Source organism: Clarias gariepinus, unplaced genomic scaffold (genome assembly GCF_024256425.1).
Source record: "Clarias gariepinus isolate MV-2021 ecotype Netherlands unplaced genomic scaffold, CGAR_prim_01v2 scaffold_37, whole genome shotgun sequence".
Lineage (NCBI taxonomy): Eukaryota > Metazoa > Chordata > Actinopteri > Siluriformes > Clariidae > Clarias > Clarias gariepinus.
In genome coordinates, this window is record NW_026521004.1 from 351,569 (window position 1) to 372,572 (window position 21,004).

Genomic DNA, 21,004 nt, shown 5'->3' on the forward strand with positions numbered 1-21,004 from the left:
TTGAGGGTTTTGAGGGTTTTAAAATTCAATTCAATTCAATTTTATTTGTATAGCACTTTTAGCAATTTTCATTGCTGCAAAGCAGCTTTACACAGTCAAAAGAATTATTTACATTTGTATGAAATGTGAATTTGTATGAATCAAAATGGTCAGTTTGTCCCTGGTGAGCAAGCCGAGGGCGACAGTGGCAAGAAAAAACTCCCTGAGATGGTAATAGGAAGAAACCTTGAGAGGAACCAGACTCAACAGGGAACCCATCCTCATTTGGGTGAAACAGAAAGCAGTAAATGATCTGCATTTATACAGTGTGTAGGGTGGGAGGCAGTTTAGCTATAATAGCTGATGTTAATTGGTGTTAATATGGAGTCCAGGTAGTTATTAAAGACCCAGGTAGATTTGTTAGAAGTTCCAGTCCTGAACTATCGAACTGTCAAGTCCCCAGAGAAACAGTTGCCAACACCAGTCAAGGCCAGAAGTATTTTCTAGGTAGAGAGAATCATCCCCAGACACCAGACACATCCCAGAGAGACACACAGGGCATCCATGTGACGAGATCTTCAGCCAGAAGTGGGGCACCAGGATGGGTCAGACAGATCCGGAGGGCAGAGGGAGTTTGGATCACTGGCAGCTCAGGAACGACATGTGTAGCTTGACAGAGAGAGAAAAAGAGTGAAAAGGGGAGACAGGAGGAGAGAGGAAAGAGAAAGAGGGGGGGGAAAAGAAGAAGAGGAGAGATGACAGTTAGGTATGGTCACAGTCACACAATAAATAATGTGAATGTATATTTACTGTAGAGTGCAAGCAGAGACTCCGGCAGGACTAACTATGACAGCATAACTAAAAGGGAGAGCCAGAAGGAAACACAAACATGAGGGCTTCCTGACATGTAAAGCAAACAATCACCTCACCGTCAGCAAACCTGAGTGATCAATGAGAGTGAGGAAGACAGCATCCAAACATACCAGTTCACCATAATACTCTACGTCCATGAGTCCCCCAGATCTGCTCCTTTACCTATGGCAAATTTATTTATAGAAATGCTTGGCTAAATAAATAGGTTTTTATCCTGGACTTAAACACTGAGACTGTGTCTGAGTCCCGAATACTGTTTGGAAGACTATTCCATAATTTTGGGGCTTTGTAAGAAAAAGCTCTGCCCCCAGCTGTATTTTTCATAATATGCGGTACTGACAAGCAGCCTGCATCCTTTGATCGAAGTAGGCGTGGCGGATCGTAAGACACTAGCAGTTCGCTCAGGTACTGCGGCGCGAGACCATTTAATGCTTTATATGTCAAGAGTAGTATTTTAAAAATCAATGCAAAATTTCACAGGGAGCCAATGGAGTAAAGATAAGATAGGGGTGATGTGCTCATATCTTCTGGTTCTGGTAAGGGACTCTCGCTGCTGCATTCTGGACTAGCTAAGGTTTATTTATGCATCTAGCTGTCATGTTTCGCTAGTTTGTGAATCAGAGGACGCAAATGCAGGTTAGTTTGTGTCACTTTTTATTCTTTCTTTGTTTTCCCTTGCTTTTCGTCAAGGTCTCAGTTTAACAGTAACTAGAACATAAAAGGTATAAACCATAAAACAAACGAAACCAAACAAACTTAGTTCTCCGTCACCCTCCTCAGGCCGGATCTGCAGGCGGACTCACATACACGTAGACACAGTAGATAATCGACCAAGTCACTGGCAGTTTAACTCAGGTGTGGCCGGCGTCCCGGCCTGCTCTTCCTCTATCTCCGCCCGTCCCTTGACAGGCCTTTATCGACTCTGCTGATCCCAGCTAATCCTGAGGAGGAGACGCGTGAGAGTAGCTCGACTTGGCAAACATAAGACAAACAGGTGACACCAGCAGTGAACGGACAAGCTTATACGGGTTCGACTGGCTTAAATAGAGACACACAGGGAAGAGACACAGGTGCACATCATTAGAGACGGGGAGACCTACCACCTTACCACACTAGGGGGGGACAAAGCTGCGGCTCAGTATTCCGGAGACCCAGATCTTATTTCCCCGGACCGTGGTGGTACAGATGTGACAGTACCCCCCCCCTCAGGAACGACCTCCCTCGGGAGGCGAGGGCGCCCCCGACGTGTTGTTGGAGGAAGTCGGGCCTCGCGGCCGGAATGGGTCGGTCGTCGAGTGGGGCGGCCCGGAGGTCGGGGTGCTGGGCGCTCCGGCCTCTCCTGATGGAAGGTGGTGATGAGTTCTGGAGTTAGGATGTCCTTGGCCGGGACCCAGCTCCTTTCCTCCGGACCGTAGCCCTCCCATTCCTCTAGATACTGGAGGGACCCTCCTCTCCTTCGTGAATCCAGTAATTTTGTGACTTTAAATGCCGGGTTACCCTCTATCTCCACGGCCCCAGGGAGCGAAAGGTTAGTTGTGCCTTCGTCGAGGGGTCCCCGGATCACTGGCCTGAGAAGGGAGACATGAAACACAGGGTTAATGTGCATATGTGCTGGGAGTTTAAGTTTAAAGGAAACTGGGTTGATTTGGGCTATGATGGGGAAAGGACCGATGTACTTGGGTGAGAGTTTACGACACGGAAGGTTGAGGTGAAGATCCCGTGTCGAGAGCCATACCCGATCGCCTACCTGGAGCGGAGGACTTTCCTTCCGTCGTCTATCGGCAAACCTTTTAAAACGGGACACTGCTCGGGAGATGTGCGCGTGCGCATCCTCTCATACTCTCTCCGGAGTCTCTGCTTGCACTCTACAGTTAATATACATTCACATTATACATTGTGTGACTGTGACCATACCTAACTGCCATCTCTCCTCTTCTTCTCTTTCCCCCCTCTTTCTTTTTCCTCTCTCCTCCTGTCCCCCCTTTCACTCTTTCTCTCTCTCTCTGTCGAGCTACACATGTCGTTCCTGAGCTGCCAGTGATCCAGACTCCCTCTGCCCTCCGGACCTGTCTGACCCATCCTGGTGCCCCGCTTCTGGCTGAAGATCTCGTCACATGGATGCCCCGTGTGTCTCTCTGGGATGTGTCTGGTGTCTGGGAATGAGTCTCTCTACCTAGAAAATGGTTCTGGCCTCGACTGGTGTTGGCAACTGTTTCTCTGGGGACTTGACAGTTCGTTAGTTTAGGACTGGAACTTCCTACAAGTCTACCTAGAGTCTTCAAAAACTACCTGGACTCCATATTAACATCAACTGTTATGCTAAACTGCCTGCCACCCTACACACTGTATAAATGAAGATCATTTACTGCTCTCTGTTTTACCCAAATGAGGATGGGTTCCCTGTTGAGTCTGGTTCCTCTCAAGGTTTCTTCCTTTTACTATCTCAGGGAGTTTTTCCTTGCCACTGTCGCCCTCGGCTTGCTCACCAGGGACAAACTGACCATTTTGATCCATACAAATTCACATTTCATACAAACCTAAATAATTCTTTTGACTATGTAAAGCTGCTTTGCGGCAATGAAAATTGCTAAAAGCGCTATACAAATAAAATTGAATTGAATTGAATTGTACTCTCTCCGCTGTTCAAAACCACTGGTCCACCACAGGTACTTCGGTGGGAGTGGCGTCCCAAGGACAGAGCGGAGGTTGATACCCAAGTATACATTGAAACGGCGTCAGGCCGGTAGAGGAGTGTACTAACGAATTCTGGGCATACTCGGCCCAGAGCAACCAGTTGGCCCAGTCATGCTGTCGGCTATTACAATATGCTCGAAGATATCTCCCTAGTTCCTGAACAGTCCGCTCTGCCTGCCCATTTGACTCGGGGTGATAGCCCGACGTTAGGCTAACGGTGGTCCCCAACTTCTGGAAGAACGCTTTCCAGACCTTCGCGATAAATTGGGGGCCACGATCGGAAACAATATCTTCGGGCATGCCGTAGTAACGGAACACGAACTCAAAGAGGGCTTCGGTTACTTGGAGGGCTGACGGGAGAGAGCCAAACGGGATGAAATGACATCGCTTCGAAAACCGATCTATTACGACCAGAACCGTGGTGTACCCTTTAGACAGCGGCAGGTCCGTGACAAAGTCCACAGCAATGTGTGACCACGGCCTGCTCGGCGTCGGTAGGGGCATTAGTTTCCCAACGGGGAGGCTGCGAGGATGTTTTGTGACAGCACAGACGGCACAAGATAAAACAACTGTTCTTACCGTTTCTCTCATCCCTGGCCACCAATACTTTTGATCGAGAAGTTTAATCGTGCGCGTTATACCCGGATGTCCGGACGCTATGTTAGTATGCGCCTGAATCGTTAATTGGTTACGCAGCGCCTCGGGAACATAAGTTCGACCGCTGGGACAGTCAAAGGGTACCTGATTAGTGCGCCCCCACTGCGCGATTTCAGTGTCGAGATCCCATGTCACCGGGGCTACTACGAGTGGCGCTGGCAGGATGGGTTCAGGTACTTCTGCCGGCGCAGGTGTGGGGTAGTATCTAGACAGCGCATCAGCTTTCTTATTTTTTGACCCAGGCCGATAGGTGAGATGAAAGTGAAACCGCGTAAAGAACAGCGCCCAACGGGCTTGCCGAGTGTTTAATCTTTTCGCCTGTTGGATATATTCTAGGTTTCGGTGATCGGTTAACACTATGAACGGATGTTTGGCTCCCTCTAGCCAGTGTCTCCACTCCTCTAACGCCGCTTTAACTGCAAGCAGTTCCCGGTTACCGATATCATAATTCCTTTCGGCAGGTGTCAATTTTCTAGAAAAGAATGCGCAAGGATACAGTTTCTCGGGTTGCCCCTGGCGCTGTGACAGCACCGCCCCGATCCCCACCTCGGATGCATCTACCTCTACGATAAATGGCTTCTCGGGGTCGGGAAGCCGCAAGATAGGAGCTGTAGTGAAAGCCCTTTTTAGTTTTTGGAAAACGCTCTCAGCGTCGGCCGAAAACGCTTTCAGTTTCTTAGGCTTACCTTTAAGTAGGGAGGTGAGGGGCGCTGCCACCGAGCTAAAGTTTCGAATGAATCGTCGGTAAAAATTTGCAAACCCGAGGAAACTTTGTAACGCCTTTACTGACCTTGGCTTTCTCCATCTCGACCCCCAGTGGCCCTATGCGATAACCGAGGAATGCTACCTCCCGCTTGTGGAATTCGCATTTCTCCGCCTTCACGTAGAGCCCGTGCGCGCGCAGGCGACGAAGGACGGCGGTTACATGCTCAACGTGCTCAGAATACGACCGTGAGTATATCAGAATGTCGTCTAAATACACTATGACACAGCGGTTAAACATATCCCGAAACACGTCATTCATGAACCCCTGAAACACCGCAGGTGCGTTTACCAGCCCATATGACATCACGTTATATTGATAATGACCAGATGAGGTGCTAAACGCTGTCTTCCATTCATCCCCTTTACGCACACGAACGAGATTATAAGCGCTGCGGAGATCGAGCTTTGTGAATATGGAGGCGCCTCGGAGTTGGTCGATAGCGGCCGGTACCAGCGGCAGTGGGTGCTTATATTTTATTGTGACTGCATTAAGCCCGCGATAATCAATGCAGGGCCGTAAGCCTCCGCCTTTTTTTTCTATAAAAAAGAAACTTGCCGATGCTGGAGACGTGGACCTGCTGATGAGCCCTTGTCGGAGAGCCTCCTCCACGTATTCCTCCATTGCCCCGGTTTCTTCCCGGGACAATGGGTAAATACGTGCGTAAGGCGGTGTTGCTTTGCGTACTCCGGTGGCACACTAATGGACACTTTAGTATTCGGGCTCTCAATTGTGGTGGTTTGGACTGCCAATGTCGGCGGTTTACACGTTTTGGCGCATCGTAGGGACCACGATTGGATGCGAGATTTAGCCCAATCAAAATTAGGATTGTGAAAGCTGAGCCAGGGTAGGCCCAGCACGACGGAATGATCACTCTGAGGGAGAACAAAGAATTTTATCTCTTCAGTGTGATCGGGGAATGTTAACCGGAGGGGCTGGTTTAGAGGATGGCCATCCAGAGCTTTCACCGCGATCGGGGACGGAAGCTTCGACACAGGAGCTCGCAGCCCGGAAAGGATAGTGGACGAGACGAAGTTGCCAGCCGACCCGGAGTCTATTAAGGAAAAGACAGACACAGTGTTATTGCCAAATGACAAACGAGCAGGTAAACAAAAAGGTGTGTGTGTGCGTGGGGGTGTGCGGTGGGTTACTTTGAGTAATGGACAGGTATTGACTTTATGCCTGTCGCCTCCACAGTACAGGCAAAGGCCAGCAGTCAGTCTCCGCGCTCTCTCTGCTGTGGACAGGTGTGATGAGCCTATGTCCATAGGTTCTGCCGCGGGGGACCCTTCGCGCTCTGGAAGCGGTTGCTGAGGGAGACGGCTGCGGCGGCGCGGTTCCGTGCGTTTCTCAGGCCGGGCCGGAGGGCCGCGCTGTTGATTGCGTAGATGCTGATCGAGTTTAATCGCTAAGGTGATGCACTCCTCTAGCGACAGTTCTGCATCTCTGCATGCGAGTTCTCGTTGAATCTCCGCGCTCAGCCCATCTCGGAACCGGGCCAGCAAACTCTTCTCACACCATCCGCACTCGGCTGCCAGGACTTGGAACTGCACCGCATACTCGGCTACAGGTGTGTTTCCCTGTCTCAACCTCAGCAGCTGCCAGGTCCGGATGGTCAAAGACGGCGCGAAGGGCCTCGATGAATCGCCGATACCGAGTGGTCGTAGCGCCCCCCGCGCTCCAGAGGGCCGTTGCCCAGTCCAGGGCTCTCCCGGTGAGGTGCTGCGTAACAAAACTCACTTTTTGCGAATCCGTCATGTTAGGGAATTCAGCCAGATATAGATCGCACGCGAGTAGAAATCGGCGACATCCTTCAGGGTCGCCTCCATACCTTTCGGGAGGTGAGGGACGTGGAACGGCTGGAGCGCTGGGTACAGGTGGGCCTGCTGGTGGTAGCTTCGCCGCGGCGAGTTGGCTGACGCTGCAGGCCAAGTCGTGGACGGCCCGCGCTAGGCTGCCTATTTCCTGCTGCTGGTCGCGCAGGTAACTGTGGAGACGAGCGTTCTCATCGGGCAGAGGAACTTCTGCTGCGTCCATGAAGGTCCGTTCATCTGTCATGTTTCGCTAGATTGTGAATCAGAGGACGCAAATGCAGGTTAGTTTGTGTCACTTTTTATTCTTTCTTTGTTTTCCCTTGCTTTTCGTCAAGGTCTCAGTTTAACAGTAACTTAGAACATAAAAGGTATAAACCATAAAACAAACGAAACCAAACAAACTTAGTTCTCCGTCACCCTCCTCAGGCCGGATCTGCAGGCGGACTCACATACACGTAGACACAGTAGATTATCGACCAAGTCACTGGCAGTTTAACTCAGGTGTGGCCGGCGTCCCGGCCTGCTCTTCCTCTATCTCCGCCCGTCCCTTGACAGGCCTTTATCGACCCTGCTGATCCCAGCTAATCCTGAGGAGGAGACGCGTGAGAGTAGCTCGGCTTGGCAAACATAAGACAAACAGGTGACACCAACAGTGAACGGACAAGCTTATACGGGTTCGACTGGCTTAAATAGAGACACACAGGGAAGAGACACAGGTGCACATCATTAGAGACGGGGAGACCTACCACCTTACCACACTAGGGGGGGACAAAGCTGCGGCTCAGTATTCCGGAGACCCAGATCTTATTTCCCCGGACCGTGGTGGTACAGATGTGACACTAGCTGAACAACCAGACAGTAAGGCATTACAATAGTCCAACCTAGAGGTGATAAAAGCATGAACTAGTTTTTCTGCATCGTTTAGCGACAATAAATTTCTTATCCTGGCAATATTTCTGAGGTGAAAGAATGCTATCCTGGTAATATTATGCTATATTATGTTATACAAATGAAAGGCTGGAATCAATAATCACACCAAGGTCTCCCACTGTTGCATTTGATGGAACAGAAAGGGCATCTAAAGTTACGGTGTGATCTAAAATTTTACTCCTAGCTGTATGCGGTCCTATGACTAGAACTTCTGTCTTATCCGGATTTAGCAGAAGAAAGTTAATTAGCATCCAATTTCTTATGTCCTGCACACATTGCTCAATTTTAGTAAGCTGTTTTTTCTCATCAGGTTTTGCTGAGACATATAACTGTGTATCGTCAGCATAACAATGAAAACTAATACCATGCTTACGGATTATATTGCCCAGAGGAAGCATGTAAAGGGAAAAAAGCAGTGGACCTAAAACTGAACCCTGCGGAACGCCAAACTCCACTAGAGAACATGCAGAATAATCACCATTTAAGTCTGCATATTGATAACGATGGGTCAGATAGGATCTAAGCCAGGAGAGGGCTGTACCCTTAATTCCTACTACATTTTCTAATCTGTGAAGAAGAATAGCGTGATCAACGGTGTCAAAAGCTGCACTGAGGTCAAGTAATACAAGCATAGTTACACAACCCTGATCAGAGGCCACTAGGAGGTCATTTACTACTTTAACGAGTGCTGTCTCTGTACTGCGATGAGGCCTAAATCCTGACTGATACAGTTCATGTATGCCATTTCTATGTAGATATGAGCATAGCTGCTCCGCTACTATCTTTTCCAGAATCTTGGGGAGGTTTGATATTGGCCTGTAACTGGACAGCTGACAGGGGTCGAGGTCAGGTTTCTTAATTATTGGTTTAATAACTGCTAATTTAAGAGATTTTGGAACATAACCAATGCTGAGTGAAGAATTAATTATTCTCAACAGGGGTTCTGTTATTGCTGGTACGATCTGTTTAAGAAAATGTGTCGGTACAGGATCTAATATACAGGTTGATGAATTTGAAAAAGAGATGAGTGAAATTAGTTCATTCTCTTCAAGGGGAGTAAAGTATTCTAGGTTCTGATCTGACATGGCTAGATTAACATCTGCATCAATTACATTGTTTGGTTTCAAAACCTCAATTTTATGCCTAATTTTTCCTTTTTTATTATTTAAAAAGTTCATGAAGTCCTCGCTATTGCATGATGTTGTTGTGGAGATTTCTGCAGTGGTCTTATTTCTGGTTAATTTGGCTACAGCATTAAATAAGAATCTAGGATTATTTTTGTTATTTTCTATAAGAGTGGAGAGATATGTTGATCTAGCTACACTAAGAGCTTTTCTATAGTTCAGGATGCTCTCCTTCCATGCTATTTGAAATACTAGTAATTTAGTTTGACGCCATTTACGTTCTAATTTCCGAGCGGTCTGTTTTAAAGTGCGCATGTGATCGTTATACCAGGGAGCAAGTTTCTTATCTCTAATAATTTTTCTTTTAACTGGAGCTACATTATCTAAGGTATAGCGAAATGTTGACTCTAAATATTTAGTCGCCTGATCGAGTTCTGTGGGGTCAGACGGTGATCTAATCGAAGTTGAGAACTCTGGGAGATTACTGATAAAACTCTATTTGGTAGTTGATGTGAATGTACGTTTCATACGGTAGCGCGGCACTGTGCGTACATTATTACTGTGACACACTTAAATTAACTCAAGATAGTGATCTGAGATATCTTCAGATAGTGGAATTGTGAATAAATTTCTTTTGCTTAATCCGAATAATATTATTAAATCTAAAGTGTGACCTGCTTTATGAGTGGGTCCTACTACACACTGATTTACTCCTACCGAGTCCAGTATGGACATAAATGCTGTTCTCAGAGGGTCTTCTGGGTTTTCAAAATGAATATTAAAATCTCCAGCAATTAACACTTTGTCTACAGAAACGACTAGGTTTGAGAGGAAATCTGCAAATTCACTAAGAAATTCAGAGTACGGCCCTGGAGGTCTCTAAATGACAATTAGCGGGATCGACTGAGCTGACTTAATATAGTTAAATACACTTATGTTACTATAAAGAATTTCAAATGAATTAAATTTGTTTCCGTGTTTTTGTACAATAGTTAAATTATCATTGTGAATAACTGCGACGCCTCCTCCTCTACCAGTTAACCGAGGCTGGTGTATGTACCTGTATCCAGGAGGACTAGCTTCATTTAGAGCTACATACTCGTCCTGTTTTATCCAGGTTTCTGTTAAACAGAGTATATCAAACTCCTGATCTGTGTTAATTTCATTACCTATAACTGCTTTAGATGCGAGAGATCTAATATTTAACAGTCCTAGCTTCAGATCAGAGGTGCCGGCTGCGCATTTAGTCTGATCCAAGTTTGTGGTCTTTATGTTAATTAAATTACTAAAACAGACTTTGAGTCTTTCTAAATTTGTTTGAAGCTCGGGGAACAGACACAGTCTCAATACAGTGAACCCTGGGTGACGACTCTATGCAGCTAGCAGACGGTTGGTTTAGCCTGTCTGTCTGGTCCCTGGCCTGGGCTCTGGATTGTCATCGATTAACTAGGCCTCTTCTGAGACTATGAGCTATCCTGCAAGAAATGAGAGCAGCACCTTCCCGAGTGGAATGGACACTGTCCCACCCTAACAGGCCAGCTTTGCCCTCAAAGGTCTTCCAATTATCAATGAAGCCCACGTTGTTTTCGGAGCACCACCTGGACATCCAGCGGTTCAGCGACCATAACCTGCTGTAAGTTATGTCACCACGTCTCATTGGGATGGGACCAGAGCATACTACCCCATCGGACATCGCCTTCGCTAATTTAAACACCTCTATAAAGTTATTCTTGCTAACTTCTGACTGACGAAGGCGTATATCGTTGGCTCCAGCATGTACTACTATCTTGGAGAACCTGTGCTGTCCTAGAGCCCTAAGATTACCTGCTATGTCCGGTGCTCTGGCTCCCGGGATACACCTAACCACTGCCGCTGGCGCCCCTAAAGGTCTAGCTAATTTCACATGTCTCATTATAGAGTCTGCTATAACCAGAGCTCTTTCAGGTTTCTCAGTGGGTGCATCACTGAGGAGAGCAAACCTGTTGGACACGTGAAGCGCAGAAGAGGTGTGCTCCGGTGGGCTAGCCTTAGCGTTAGCTTTGGCTGAACAAGTAAGCCGCCGAGTCGTCACCCACTCGCCCCGCTGTGAGGGCTCTAATGCCGGAGTCGGGGGCTGGTTATCACCGCCTGTGGCACCCAGACTGTCCGCTACAGGAATAACACTGCTCTCACACTCTCTAACCCTCTCTAAAGTCTGGATGCGCTCCTCTAACGCTGATATCTTCTCCGTCAGAGTGTTCACTAACACACACCTATCACAAATAAAATTACCACTAACGACGGAGGAAGAATGTCTAAACATCCTGCACTTAACACACTGAACGAGCTGAATATTAGACATGATATCGTACCTGAGTCGGAGTTTAGTTGTTTGGAGCTGAATTCCGTTTGTTGTTCTTAGAAGAAAAAACTTGCGTGTTCTCCAAAAAGCGCAGAAAAAGGTGAAGCCAAATAGTATGAGATGTAAAAACTAGTTGCTATTAATTGCTAGTTGATATTGGTTGGCTGCTTTTTCCCGAGCTCCGCCAGACTGACCAATTTTTCTACTTTTTCGTCCCCTTACGAAGAGTAAACATATAACAGATAAGTATTTCATACTACCTTATAATATATTCACTCGAAACGCGTGTTATATCGTTTTCGTATAAGTTTATATCGTATAAGTTTTAATAGTTTTGCAGCACACCGCTTCTAGCCGGCTTTTCATTAGCATCGCTAGCCCGTTAGCCCGGCTATCACAAGTTTGTTTACGCTCTTTCGCACCGGTTATTTCTATTTTTAGACACCATGTCGGTTGGGTCTCTGCCCCTGTGTGCAGGTGAGGAGACATTGGAGCTGCACTCGGTGGACTTGGAGATGGAGGCCGTGGAGAAGCTGATCCGCGACCTACAGGTGAAGCTGGCCTGGCTACAGCAGCGGAAAGCCACGCTGGAATCGTCGCGGACCGACGCTCACCTGTCCCAGGTAAATTCTCGGCATGAGAATTCTCCGACAACCTCTACTCCGCGTGCTTCTCTGCCCAGGTCCAACGCACCGAGAACGCAGCCTGCCCAGCTTTCCTTCACCCCGGCGCCGGGATACCACGAGGCCTGGAAACTTCAGCAGCGGAAGATGCGCGCCAAGCCCCGGGCGAGGACCTCTCCTCCTCCGCCACCACCCGTCTTCGAGATCTCAACCCGAAACCGCTTCGCTCCTCTCCGTGAGACGGCACACGACGCGCTGGTCATCGGAGACTCCATTGTCCGGCACGTGCGTGCTACCACAGCTAAAGGTAAGGCGTACACGCGCTGTTTACCTGGTGCACGTGTTCTTGATGTTGCTGCACAGGTGCCTGCGGCCCTGAGGAAGAACATTCGAGCTGTGGTTCTCCATGCTGGCACCAACGACATCAGGCTGAGGCAGACGGAGATCCTAAAGAAGGACTTCAGGAGCCTGGTTGAGAAGGTCCGCAGCACATCACCCACGACAAAGATCGTCGTATCTGGACCACTTCCGACATTTCAGAGAGGAATCGAGAGGTTCAGTAGATTATTTGCCTTCAATGAATGGTTACAATCTTGGTGTCAACAACAGAGATTACCCTTTGTTGATAACTGGAATGTTTTCTGGGAGCGTCCTAGGCTCTACCGCACAGATGGCCTGCACCCTAGCAGAGCTGGAGCAGCGGTCCTTTCTGACAACATCTCCAGGACATTACGAACCATCTGACTTGCGGTAAGTCATACCTCAGATTCTTTAGATATCAGCCACAATACAACCCACCATACTAATAGACGCACACACATAGCTTGTACTATAGAAACTGTGTCTATTCCCCGATTAGTGAGAAAAAAGAATAAATTCGTTAAATCCAGCCGAAACAATCTGGTAACCATTAAACCAGAAAAAGCCCAAATAAGTAATCGAAGTCTACCTCTAAAGTTTGGACTTCTCAACATTAGATCCCTTACGCTAAACCAACCGTCTGCTAGCTGCATAGAGTCGTCACTCAGGGTTCACTCTATTGAGACTGTGTCTGTTCCCCGAGCTAAAAACAAATTTAGAAAGACTCAGAAAGTCTGTTTTAGTAATTTAATTAGCATAAAGACCACAAACTTGGATCAGACTGAATGCGCAGCCGGCACCTCTGATCTGAAGCTAGGACTGTTAAATATTAGATCTCTCGCATCTAAAGCAGTTATAGTTAATGAAATTATCACAGATCAGGAGTTTGATATACTCTGTTTAACAGAAACCTGGATTAAACAGGACGAGTATGTAGCTCTAAATGAAGCTAGTCCTCCTGGATACAGCTACATACACCAGCCTCGGTTAACTGGTAGAGGAGGAGGCGTCGCAGTTATTCACAATGATAATTTGACTATTGTACAAAAACACGGACACAAATTTAATTCATTTGAAATTCTTTATAGTAACATAAGTGTATTTAACTATATTAAGTCAGCTCAGTCGATCCCGCTAATTGTCATTTACAGACCTCCAGGGCCGTACTCGGAATTTCTTAGTGAATTTGCAGATTTCCTCTCAAACCTAGTCATTTCTGTAGACAAAGTGTTAATTGCTGGAGATTTTAATATTCATTTTGAAAACCCAGAAGACCCTCTGAGAACTGCATTTATGTCTATACTGGACTCGGTAGGAGTAAATCAGTGTGTAGTAGGACCCACTCATAAAGCAGGTCACACTTTAGATTTAATAATATTATTTGGATTAAGTATAAGAAATTTATTCACAATACCACTATCTGAAGTTATCTCAGATCACTATCTTGTCTCATTGCAAGTGTGTCACAATAATAATGTACACACAGCGCCGCGCTACCGTATGAAACGTACATTCACATCAACTACCAAACAGAGTTTTATCAGTAATCTCCCAGAGTTCCCAACTTCGATTAGATCACCGTCTGACCCCACAGAACTCGATCAGGCGACTGAATATTTAGAGTCGACATTTCGCTATACCCTAGATAATGTAGCTCCAGTCAAAAGAAAAATTATTAGAGATAAAAAACTTGCTCCCTGGTATAACGATCACACGCGCACTTTAAAACAGACCGCTCGGAAATTAGAACGTAAATGGCGTCAAACTAAATTACTAGTATTTCAAATAGCATGGAAGGAGAGCATCCTGAACTATAGAAAAGCTCTTAGTGTAGCTAGATCAACATATCTCTCCACTCTTATAGAAGAAAATAAAAATAATCCTAGATTCTTATTTAATGCTGTAGCCAAATTAACCAGAAATAAGACCACTGCAGAAATCTCCACAACAACATCATGCAATAGTGAGGACTTCATGAACTTTTTTAATAATAAAATTGTAAATATTAGGCATAAAATTGAGGTTTTGAAACCGAACAATGTAATTGATGCAGATGTTAATCTAGCCATGTCAGACCAGAACCTAGAATACTTTACTCCCCTTGAAGAGAATGAACTAATTTCACTCATCTCTTCTTCAAATTCATCAACCTGTATATTAGATCCTGTACCGACACATTTTCTTAAACAGATAGTACCAGCAATAATAGAACCCCTGTTGAGAATAATTAATTCTTCACTCAGCATTGGATATGTTCCAAAATCTTTTAAATTAGCAGTTATCAAACCAATAATTAAGAAACCTGACCTCGACCCCTGTCAGCTGTCCAGTTACAGACCAATATCAAACCTCCCCTTTATCTCTAAGATCCTGGAAAAGATAGTAGCGGAGCAGCTATGCTCATATATACATAGGAATGGCATACATGAACTGTATCAGTCAGGATTTAGGCCTCATCACAGTACAGAGACGGCGCTCGTTAAAGTAGTAAATGACATTCTATTGGCCTCTGATCAGGGTTGTGTAACTATGCTTGTATTACTTGACCTCAGTGCAGCTTTTGACACTGTTGATCACGCTATTCTTCTTCACAGATTAGAAAATGTAGTGGGAATTAAGGGTACAGCCCTCTCCTGGCTCAGATCCTATCTGACCCATCGTTATCAGTATGTAGACTTAAATGGTGATTATTCTGCATGTTCTCTAGCGGAGTTTGGCGTTCCGCAGGGTTCAGTTTTAGGTCCACTGCTTTTTTCCCTTTACATGCTTCCTCTGGGCAACATAATCCGTAAGCATGGTATTAGTTTTCATTGTTATGCTGACGATACACAGTTATATGTCTCAGCAAAACCTGATGAGAAAAAACAGCTTACTAAAATTGAGCAATATGTGCAGGACATAAGAAATTGGATGCTAATTAACTTCCTTCTGCTAAATCCGGATTAGACAGAAGTTCTAGTCATAGGACCGCATACAGCTAGGAGTAAAATTTTAGATCACACCGTAACTTTAGATGGCCTTTCTGTTCCATCAAATGCAACAGTGAAAGACCTTGGTGTGATTATTGATTCCAGCCTTTCATTTGAAGCACATGTAGATAATATTACCAGGATAACATTCTTTCACCTTAGAAATATTGCCAGAATAAGAAATTTGTAGCTAAACGACGCAGAAAAACTAGTTCATGCTTTTATCACCTCTAGGTTGGACTATTGTAATGCCTTACTGTCTGGTTGTTCAGCTAGATGCATAAATAAGCTTCAGCTAGTCCAGAATGCAGCAGCGAGAGTCCTCACCAGAACCAGAAGATATGAGCACATCACCCCTATCTTATCTTCACTCCATTGGCTCCCTGTGAAATTTCGCATTGATTTTAAAATACTACTCTTGACATATAAAGCATTAAATGGTGTCGCGCCGCAGTACCTGAGCGAACTGCTAGTGTCTTACGATCCGCCACGCCTACTTCGATCAAAGGATGCAGGCTGCTTGTCAGTACCGCGTATTATGAAAAATACAGCTGGGGGCAGAGCTTTTTCTTACAAAGCCCCAAAGTTATGGAATAGTCTTCCAAATAGTGTTCGGGACTCAGACACAGTCTCAGTGTTTAAGTCCAGGCTAAAAACCTATTTATTTAGCCAAGCATTTTTATAAATAGATTTGCCATAGGTAAAGGAGCAGATCTGGGGGACTCATGGACTTAGAGTATTATGGTGAACTGGTATGTTTGGATGCTGTCTTCCTCACTCTCATTGATCACTCAGGTTTGCTGACAGTGAGGTGATTGTTTGCTTTACATGTCAGGAAGCCCTCATGTTTGTGTTTCCTTCTGGCTCTCCCTTTTAGTTATGCTGTCATAGTTAGTCCTGCCGGAGTCTCTGCTTGCACTCTACAGTTAATATACATTCACATTATACACTGTGTGACTGTGACCATACCTAACTGCCATCTCTCCTTTTCTTCTCTTTCCCCCCCTCTTTCTTTTTCCTCTCTCCTCCTGTCTCCCCCTTTCACTCTTTCTCTCTCTCTCTGTCGAGCTACACATGTCGTTCCTGAGCTGCCAGTGATCCAGACTCCCTCTGCCCTCCGGACCTGTCTGACCCATCCTGTTGCCCCGCTTCTGGCTGAAGATCTCGTCACATGGATGCCCCGTGTGTCTCTCTGGGATGCGTCTGGTGTCTGGGAATGATTCTCTCTACCTAGAAAATGGTTCTGGCCTTGACTGGTGTTGGCAACTGTTTCCCTGGGGACTTGACAGTTCGATAGTTCATGACTGGAACTTCTTACAAGTCTACCTGGGTCTTCAATAACTACCTGGACTCCATATTAACATCAATTAACATCAGCTATTATAGCTGAACTGCCTCCCACCCTACACACTGTATAAATGCAGATCATTTACTGCTTTCTGTTTCACCCAAATGAGGATGGGTTCCCTGTTGAGTCTGGTTCCTCTCAAGGTTTCTTCCTATTACCATCTCAGGGAGTTTTTCCTTGCCACTGTCGCCCTCGGCTTGCTCTCCAGGGACAAACTGACCATTTTGATTCATACAAATTCACATTTCATACAAACTTAAATAATTCTTTTGACTGTGTAAAGCTGCTTTGCGGCAATGAAAATTGCTAAAAGCGCTATACAAATAAAATTGAATTGAATTGAATTGAATGATAACCTTATCTGGTTCGCTATCTTAAGGGGGACGTCTGAAAACTCCAGACCTAAGAAACTCCACTAGGCCAGATGCTTTGAAGTAGATCAGGAGTTTGATATATTTTCTTTGACTGAAACCTGGATTAAACAGGACGAGTATGTAGCTCTAAATGAAGCTAGTCCTTCTGGATACAGCTACATACACCAGCCTCGGTTAACTGGTAGAGGAGGAGGCGTCGCAGATATTTACAACGATAATCTGGCTATCGTACAAAAACACAGAATTAAATTTAATGCATTTGAAAATTCTCTATAGTAACATAAAGTCAGCTCAAACGATTCCGCTAATCATCCCCCAGGGCCGTACTCTGAATTTCTCTGTGAATTTGCAGATTTCCTTTCAAACCTTGTCGTTTCCGTAGACAAAGCGTTAATTGCTGGAGATTTTAATATTTATTTTGAGAATCCAGAAGACCCTCTGAGAACAGCATTTATGTCCATACTGGACTCAGTAGGAGTGAATCAGTGTGTAGTAGGACCCACTCATAAAGCAGGTCACACTTTGGACTTAATATTATCCTTCGGATTAAGTATAATAAACATAATTACAATTCCACAGTCTGAAGTTATATCAGATCACTGTCTTGTCTCGATTAAAGTCTCTCATAGTAATAATGTACGCACAGCGCCGCGCTACCGCCTTAAACGTACATTCACATCAAATACCACACAGAGCTTTATCGATAATCTTCCAGAGTTATCAACTTTGATTGGATCGCCATTTGATTCCACAGAACTCGATCAAGTGACTGAATATCTAGAGTCAACACTTGGTCATAGCTTAGATAATGTAGCTCCAGTTAAAAGAAAAATTATTAGAGATAAGAAACTCGCTCCTTGGTATAACGATTACACACGCACTCTAAAACAAACCGCTCGGAAATTAGAACGCAAATGGCGTCAAACTAAATTGTTAGTTTTCCAAATAGCATGGAAGGAGAGCATCCTGAACTATAGAAGAGCTCTCAGTGCTGCTAGGTCAATGTATCTCTCCACTCTTATAGAAAATAACAAAAATAATCCTAGATTTTTATTTAATACCATAGCTAAATTAACTAAAAACAAGACCACTGCAGAAATCTCCACAACAACAACATACAGTAGTGAGGATTTCATGAACTTTTTCAATAACAAAATCATAAATATTAGCCAAAAAATTCAGGCTTTAAAACCAGACAATTTAAGTGATACAGATGATAAATTAATCACATCACATCAGAACCTAGAATACTTTACTCCCCTTAAAGCGAGAGAACTAATTTCACTCATCTCCTCTTCAAAATTGTCAACCTGTGAATTAGATCCTATACTGACACATTTTCTCAAGCAGATAGTTCCAGCAATAACAGAACCCCTGTTAAAAGTAATTAACTGTTCACTCAGCAGTGGGTATGTTCCTAAATCCCTTAAATTAGCAGTTATTAAACCACTAATCAAAAAACCTGACCTTGACCCCTGTCAGCTTTCCAATTACAGGCCGATATCAAACCTCCCGTTTATCTCTAAAATTCTGGAAAAGGTAGTATCACAACAGCTATGTTCATATCTACATAGGAATAGCATACATGAGCTGTATCAGTCAGGATTTAGGCCTCATCACAGCACAGAGGCAGTACTCGTTAAAGTAGTAAATTACCTCCTAGTGGCCTCTGATCAGGGTTGTGTCACTATACTTGTGTTACTCGACCTCAGTGCAGCTTTTGACACTATTGATCATAGTGTAGCGTTTTTACGCCGAGAAGAATGCTGGAGAGACGAGTGAGCTTATTTGCTACCCAATGCAATGGCTGGGAGTACTTTATTTAGCACACAGCCGGTATGGCATGAGCAGCACCTTCACTCAGGAGCCTACATCTAATTCAGCGTCAGCCTGAACTAGAGCACATTTCACACGTCACACCCCCCAACACACACACAACAGGGCCCAAGTCACTAACCCAAACACCTTTCCCCATCATGGTGAACACACCGACATCCCCGCAAGGCATGCTGGTCGTCAGCCGCCGCCCCGCCCACGCCGCACTGCCCCCACCCGAGCTGTGACCGTCCCTGGTCACCATGACGAACTTGGTTTCGAAGGCGTGGAGGCGGTCGGCGCTGGCGGTGGAAACGCCGGCGTCCTTTGGCAGGTGAGGGATAAACGTGAACATAGTCCTGAGGCGGTCCGGCCTCCACAGAGTTCAATGTTTTATCGGCGTGCGGCTGGTAAGGCGCAAGACGGTCCCGGTGGAGCAAAACTCGTACACGCCCCGCCAACCGCACCCGGTAGATGACATCGGAGAGCCGAGCAATTACCGTGCCGGGGTCCACCCAGTGAGACACACGCCCGGTCGAGAGCCCCCTCCTTCTCCTTCCGGAAGAACACACCCACACCTGCTCGCCAGCAGCAAAATCTCGCCCCTGGCTGTGAGTGTCCACGCCCATTCGCTCCATAGGTGCCCCCACCCGAAAGTCTTGCAGCGGTGCCCGCAAGCGCTGGGTGGGGCCCTTCTGCCTGGCGAGGAGCGGTTCACAGTTCAGCTGTGAGACCGGCGGAGCGACTGCGGGTGACGCTGTAAGACGGCTGCATGCTGGTTTGGACGGCTGATCACCACGGGAGGGCCTGGAGGACTGCACGGGGGGAACGTCCTGCGTCGAGGGTTCTACGTCGTGACGGCGCTCCACTTGCTCGCAGTATCGGCCACGCGCTTTGCTGCCCGGCCGGCGAGGTAAAGCGCCGGTGTTAGCGCGCAGATTTCCCGCTCGGTCTGCTTTTGGAAGTTCCGCCCCCCGGGTGTGTGCTGCTAACCTGTCCGGCTGTGGTTTGGGTCCAAGCAACCTGGCTACCCCGAAGTTACCACGGAGAGTTCCGCTGGACAAGTTCAGCACCGCACCCCATCTCTCCAGAATGTCCAACCCCAAAATGCAGTCCTCCTCAACATTCCCCACAACGAACCCGTGGGAATAATTTCGGCCACCCACCTGGACTCGCGCTGTGCGACACGCCCTTACCTTCACGTAGCCCCCAGCAACGGTGCAGATGCTGAAGGCAGGATCGGGCCGTCCGCAAACACGCTCGCTTTGCCCCAGTAATCCAGAGCGCAGCAGTGAAACAGCGGAGCCGGTGTCCACGAGCGCCCGCAGTAAGACGCCATCCAGCACACAGTCAATGTAGAGCCCAGCGCGGCTTACCACGCGTCCTCCCGGCGCTAGTCTAGCGGCTGCTGGGGTACGCTGTCCCGTGCCTCGGCCTCGCCGCGAAACGTCGGACAGTTGCTCGTTGCCTAGCCGCGACGGGTAGCCCTGTCCCCGGCTAGGTTCATGAACCGAGCGCCACTGAGCTGCGGGTGGCTCTTCCGCCGATATGGGATCAGCGCGCTCGGCCTCGCGCAGCGGCAGGTCGCTTTGCCGGCTAACGGCGCGCGGAGCTGTCTCTTGCTCCGGCGCTTGCGCTGCGCCAGCCTCCGCCCCGAGATCCAGCGCCGGGATTTTCACCTCGCCGCTCCGCGTTGGTTGCCGTGGTGTGCTCGCTTTAGCGCCGTCGGGAAAGCGCTTCTTCTTCGCGAGTAGTCGCTCCGCTACTCGGCGGCCCGCTTGGATTTTCAGTAGGTCTTCCGTTGTGCGCTCGAACCCGTTACTCTCCATCCCACTTCTGACACCAATGTAGCGTTTTTACGCCGAGAAGAATGCTGGAGAGACGAGTGAGCTTATTTGCTACCCAATGCAATGGCTGGGAGTACTTTATTTAGCACACAGCCGGTATGGCATGAGCAGCACCTTCACTCAGGAGCCTACATCTAATTCAGCGTCAGCCTGAACTAGAGCACATTTCACACGTCACACCCCCCAACACACACACAACAGGGCCCAAGTCACTAACCCAAACACCTTTCCCCATCATGGTGAACACACCGACATCCCCGCAAGGCATGCTGGTCGTCAGCCGCCGCCCCGCCCACGCCACAATAGTATTCTCCTTCACAGATTAGAAAATGTAGTAGGAATTAAGGGAACGGCCTTCTTATGGCTCAGATCCTATTTGACTGATCGTTATCGGTTTGTAGATTTAGATGGTGACCATTCCTCATGTTCTCAAGTTGAGTTTGGTGTTCCACAGGGTTCTGTTTTAGGCCCACTGCTTTTTTCCCTTTACATG